General features: G+C 47.8%; 1 long non-coding RNA gene across 1 annotated transcript in view; it reads right to left on the bottom strand.

Moving 5' to 3' along the window:
- Positions 1–564: 564 nt before the first annotated feature.
- The window catches only part of LOC112216872, a 28,399-nt gene continuing 22,963 nt past the window's right edge, over positions 565–6,000 (bottom strand). The window contains exons 4-5 of the long non-coding RNA XR_002948409.2: positions 3,736–3,808; positions 565–761 (exon numbers count right to left, since the gene is read on the bottom strand). This is a non-coding gene — a long non-coding RNA (uncharacterized LOC112216872). The remainder of the gene's footprint in view (positions 762–3,735; positions 3,809–6,000) is intronic.

Raw genomic sequence — 6,000 nt, 5'->3', positions numbered from 1 at the left:
GACATACAATGCATTCTGGGTTTCACGTAATCGTCTGTAGGACCAAAGATGCTATAACAAATTGAGGTGAGTAAAGGTTCACTCCCTTTTTGAGAACTTCAGGAAGTGAATGGTGGGATGTGAACGATGGTAAACAGACGATGGTAAACAGACCAAACTCTTGTCTTCTCTTATCTTTGGTTTCTGTGAGGAAAAAAAGCATGGCGGCACGCTGAAACTAGTCGTCGGATTACTTTTGATTTCCAGAAATTGTTTCACTCAATTATTCCGATCAATGGTGAGCTCACCCGTGATGTGATTAATTATAAATAGTAATTGATATTAGCTAATTCATATTGTAGTTTGTCAGAGGAGAGTTACACAAATATGACTGCTTGTGTTGCGTCAATCTTTCCTCAGTTAGCGCTCTGACAAATGTAGCCTACATTTTTCCAGGTTTGGATGATTGTGTTATGCTATAGATACTTCTGTGAATATCTGAACATTGCATCCAAAAATAAACGGCTCACATTCTGGACATAACTTTGAAAGAACTGTGTGTAAATAGTTTCTGAAAAAAAGTGTGGCCAGCTCAAGTGCTGATTGTTGCGTCATTCAAAACTGGCAGTTCTAAATAAGCGTTCTAATCACACGGGTGTAATCATACCGCTTCAGGGACCACTGTAGAATGATCACACCAGTGTGATGGTACTTTTGAAAGGGTTGAAGGTGGGTGAGAAGGCAATGACGGGACTGGCTTCCTCTCTTACATAAAAACATACCTGCAGATGAGTGACAGATGGATAGAGAGAGAGCATGATTAAGCCTTGGTTTTTTATTCTAATATTTTCAGTCATCATAATCAGTAGGTGAAATGCAAAACTGACCTTGGATCATTAACTCTGGGACTACTACATCTCTGTCTGTATTTCAATGTAAAGCATCTCTTTAATAATACTTCCTGTTGACCCTGCTTAACACCCCGGCAGTCCTACAATCTAAGCTAGATGCCCTCAATCTCACACAAATCATCAAGGAACCCACCAGGTACAACCCTAAATCTGTAAACAAGGGCACCCTCATAGACGTCATCCTGACCAACTGGCCCTCCAAATAAACCTCCGCTGTCTTCAACCAGGATCTCAGCGATCACTGCCTCATTGCCTGTATCCGCAACGGAGCCGCAGTCAAACGACCACCCCTCATCACTGTCAAACGCTCCCTAAAACACTTCTGTGAGCAGGCCTTTCTAATCGACCTGGCCCGGGTATCCTGGAAGGACATTGACCTCATCCCGTCAGTTGAGGATGCCTGGTCATTCTTTAAAAGCAACTTCTCACCATTTTAGATAAGCATGCTCCGTTCACAAAATGCAGAACTAAGAACAGATATAGCCCTTGGTTCACTCCAGACCTGACTGCCCTCGACCAGCACAAAAATATATGGTGGCGGACTGCAATAGCATCGAATAGTCACCGCGATATGCAACTGTTCAGGGAAGTCAGGAACCAATACACGCAGTCAGTCAGGAAAGCTAAGGCCAGCTTCTTCAGGCAGAAGTTTGCATCCTGTAGCTCCAACTCCAAAAAGTTCTGGGACACTGTGAAGTCCATGGAGAACAAGAGCACCTCCTCCCAGCTGCCCAGTGCACTGAGGCTAGGTAACACGGTCACCACCGATAAATCCATGATTATCGAAAACTTCAACAAACATTTCTCAACAGCTGGCCATGCCTTCCGCCTGGCTACTCCAACCACGGCCAACAGCACCGCCCCCCCCCCCGCAGCTACTCGCCCAAGCCTCTCCAGGTTCTCCTTTACCCAAATCCAGATAGCAGATGTTCTGAAAGAGCTGCAAAACCTGGACCCGTACAAATCAGCTGGGCTTGACAATCTGGACCCTCTATTTCTGAAACTATCCGCCGCCATTGTCGCAACCCCTATTACCAGCCTGTTCAACCTCTCTTTCATATCGTCTGAGATCCCCAAGGATTGAAAGCTGCCGCAGTCATCCCCCTCTTCAAAGGGGGATACACCCTGGACCCAAACTGTTACAGACCTATATCCATCCTGCCCTGCCTATCTAAGGTCTTCGAAAGCCAAGTCAACAAACAGGTCACTGACCATCTCGAATCCCACCGTACCTTCTCCGCTGTGCAATCTGGTTTCCGAGCCGGTCACGGGTGCACCTCAGCCACGCTCAAGGTACTAAACGATATCATAACCGCCATCGATAAAAGACAGTACTGTGCAGCAGTCTTCATCGACCTTGCCAAGGCTTTCGACTCTGTCAATCACCATATTCTTATCGGCAGACTCAGTAGCCTCGGTTTTTCGGATGACTGCCTTGCCTGGTTCACCAATTACTTTGCAGACAGAGTTCAGTGTGTCAAATCGGAGGGCATGCTGTCCGGTCCTCTGGCAGTCTCTATGGGGGTGCCACAGGGTTCAATCCTCGGGCCGACTCTTTTCTCTGTATATATCAATGATGTTGCTCTTGCTGCGGGCGATTCCCTGATCCACCTCTACGCAGACGAAACCATTCTATATACTTCCGGCCCGTCCTTGGACACTGTGCTATCTAACCTCCAAACGAGCTTCAATGCCATACAACACTCCTTCCGTGGCCTCCAACTGCTCTTAAACGCTAGTAAAACCAAATGTATGCTTTTCAACCGTTCGCTGCCTGCACCCGCACGCCTGACCAGCATCACCACCCTGGATGGTTCCGACCTTGAATATGTGGACATCTATAAGTACCTAGGTGTCTGGCTAGACTGTAAACTCTCCTTCCAGACTCATATCAAACATCTCCAATCGAAAATCAAATCAAGAGTCGGCTTTCTATTCCGCAACAAAGCCTCCTTTACTCACGCCGCCAAACTTACCCTAGTAAAACTGACTACCTACCGATCCTCGACTTGCGATCCGCGATGTCATCTACAAAATTGCTTCCAACACTCTACTCAGCAAACTGGATGCAGTTTATCACAGTGCCATCCGTTTTGTCACTAAAGCACCTTATACCACCCACCACTGCGACTTGTATGCTCTAGTCGGCTGGCCCTCGCTACATATTCGTCGCCAGACCCACTGGCTCCAGGTCATCTACAAGTCCATGCTAGGTAAAGCTCCGCCTTATCTCAGTTCACTGGTCACGATGGCAACACCCATCCGTAGCACGCGCTCCAGCAGGTGTATCTCACTGATCATCCCTAAAGCCAACACCTCATTTGGCCGCCTTTCGTTCCAGTTCTCTGCTGCCTGTGACTGGAACGAATTGCAAAAATCACTGAAGTTGGAGACTTTTATCTCCCTCACCAACTTCAAACATCTGCTATCTGAGCAGCTAACCGATCGCTGCAGCTGTACATAGTCTATCGGTAAATAGCCCACCCATTTTTACCTACCTCATCCCCATACTGTTTTTATTTATTTACTTTTCTGCTCTTTTGCACACCAATATCTCTACCTGTACATGGCCATCTGATCATTTATCACTCCAGTGTTAATCTGCAAAATTGTAATTATTCGCCTACCTCCTCATGCCTTTTGCACACAATGTATATAGACTCCCCTTTTTTTCTACTGTGTTATTGACTTTAATTGTTTACTCCATGTGTAACTCTGTGTTGTCTGTTCACACTGCTATGCTTTATCTTGGCCAGGTCGCAGTTGCAAATGAGAACTTGTTCTCAACAAGCCTACCTGGTTAAATAAAGGTGAAATAAAAAATTAAATTAAATAAAAATCTCACCTATGATCATGCTGTGCCCTCTGTGTCAGGCAGTTCAGATGCGGGAGTGGTTCACCAAAACAGCTGATATAACCTAGAGGATTTAGGGAGAAGGGGGAGAGGGATGAAGTGAAGAAGATAGACTGTTATTGTGTGTGTGTGTGTGGTCTCACCTGGTGTCCACACTGTGGCTACAGAATACTTTATGCTGAAAAGCAGACACAAAGACAATGTCAATAGAAGATACTGTGTGTGACGCAGACACCTATCGGAGTGTACCTGAAACATTTAAATATAGAGGGCTATGTGTCTCACCACTTGGTGATTGCAAGGCTAACCCCCATGACTTGGCAGCAACAGCTAGCAACAGATAGTCCAGTGAAAATGGCTGTGTTTATGTGGTGTAAATTGGAAAATTAGCAGCTGACATCTTAAGTTTTTTATTTTTATGAATGCATGTGAGACAGGTTCCATGTACAACAAGGCAGGCGTTAGCTTGGGTGCTTGACTGCTGTTGTAAGGCCAGAATGCTCAAATCAACCCTACTCCTCGGCCAGAACGTCCAGTGTGCACTCCGAGAGCACAACGGTCTGAATTTACAAACTGACAATGCTCTGAATTTATGGACGTGAGAGGTGCCAGGACAGCGTCCCTGCACTTTGTGAAAGTGTGGGGTGCCAAGGAGATGCCAAAGGGAAGAACCATGAATTCATAAGCCGTCCCTTCGAAAGCAAATCGGAGGTACTGCCAATGAGCTGAGTGAACAGGAACATGGAAGTATGCATCCCTCATGGTCCTTGCAACACAGGGGCTGAGGACAGCATGTGGAACCTCAGTACATTCAAGTACCCATTGAGGTTGCAGAGGTCCAGAATCGGTCGAAACCCTCCGTCTCTTTTTGGAACCACAAAATAAGTGGAGTAGAACCCACCTAGCCATTCTGACATCCGTATGACGGTGACGGATGACAGGTTGTTGCTCCACTGCATGCTGTGCCCCTCCCAGCTGTCATCCCTCAGCACGAGGCGATGGGGCAGGAGAGGAACCCTCTGTCGTTCGGGTACATGTGTGTGGCGATGGTCCATCAAACCTTGGACCCAGGGCCTGAGGAGGCGGCATGAACCATCTCAGGGTCTCCTGGTCCCTACAAACATTTTCGGTCTGCTCCAGAATGTCCTCAATCCCTGGGTCAAACATCAGCCCTGGTTTGATGAGGAGAGTGGAAAATGTGCTCTGGAGAGCAGCTGACAGACGGGATTGGGCCAGCCAGAGATGGAGCTGAGAGGTAACCACCTGCGCCATGGCCCTTCCCTTGGCGTGGGCCACATCCCTCTGGAGCAGGGAAAGCAGGCGAGACACCTCCATCACTTCCCAGAGGAGCTTTTCTGTGCCCTCTTGCAGCCAGGGAAACAAGAGTCTGCAGGTAGGCCTGCAGCAGCACAGAGAGACCAATACGTGGCTTTCAAGTCCACATCAAAGACTCTGGGGGGTCCCGGAGCTAACATGGTGTCCATGGTCGGGTTCTCCTGGAGGCCGAGTGACTCTGTGCCCGCAACATAACTCCATGGTCCAGTCTCTGCTGTGAGTCGGAAGCACCCCCTGGCAGAAGCCCAGCTCTCTTGCAAGGCCTTGCGGAACTCAGCAGAGATGGGACAGATGGAGAGTCATCACTGTCCACCAGTTTGATGTCCAATGCAATGGCTACCCAAGTGAGTAGGCTCCTCATAGCTTCTCAAGCCGCTGGGAGCGATGTAACCCCACTGCCGGCTTCTGATGGCCTGTCAGCCTGGTAGCCCCGCTCACAGTGGTGAACAGTGCCATCATCGTCCCCCAGAAACAGCCTATCACTGGTCAAAAAGGAACAGCTGTCGTCGCCATCAAAGCTATCAACCGCAGGGCCCATCACACCTGTCACAAATGGAAGCCATAAGCTCAGCCAAGCCAACAAGGCCACAGAGCAGGGGTCTGACGCCCTGGGAGACCTATGTTGTGACCCGCCTAGAGGAATAGGAACCCGGTGAGGGATAACTGACCCACTACCTCTGCAAACACAGGAGACCCGTGTGGGAAAAACAGACAGACAAAAAACAGCAACAAGGTAATGGATTAGATTTTTTATTTTATTTTATTTTTTATGCCAACTGCAGTATTACCTAGTTGGTTTAATATCCAACAAGTAAAAACAGCACAATATGATGGAGTAACTCCGTTAAGGAACTCCAAAAGTTAATGTCTCAACGTAGTGGAAAGCCCACCACGAGACTCTTACACTCTGCAGGGTAAAGA

This window comes from Oncorhynchus tshawytscha, linkage group LG17 (assembly GCF_018296145.1).
Source record: "Oncorhynchus tshawytscha isolate Ot180627B linkage group LG17, Otsh_v2.0, whole genome shotgun sequence".
Taxonomy (NCBI): domain Eukaryota; kingdom Metazoa; phylum Chordata; class Actinopteri; order Salmoniformes; family Salmonidae; genus Oncorhynchus; species Oncorhynchus tshawytscha.
This window is presented reverse-complemented; position numbering and strand designations above follow the sequence as displayed.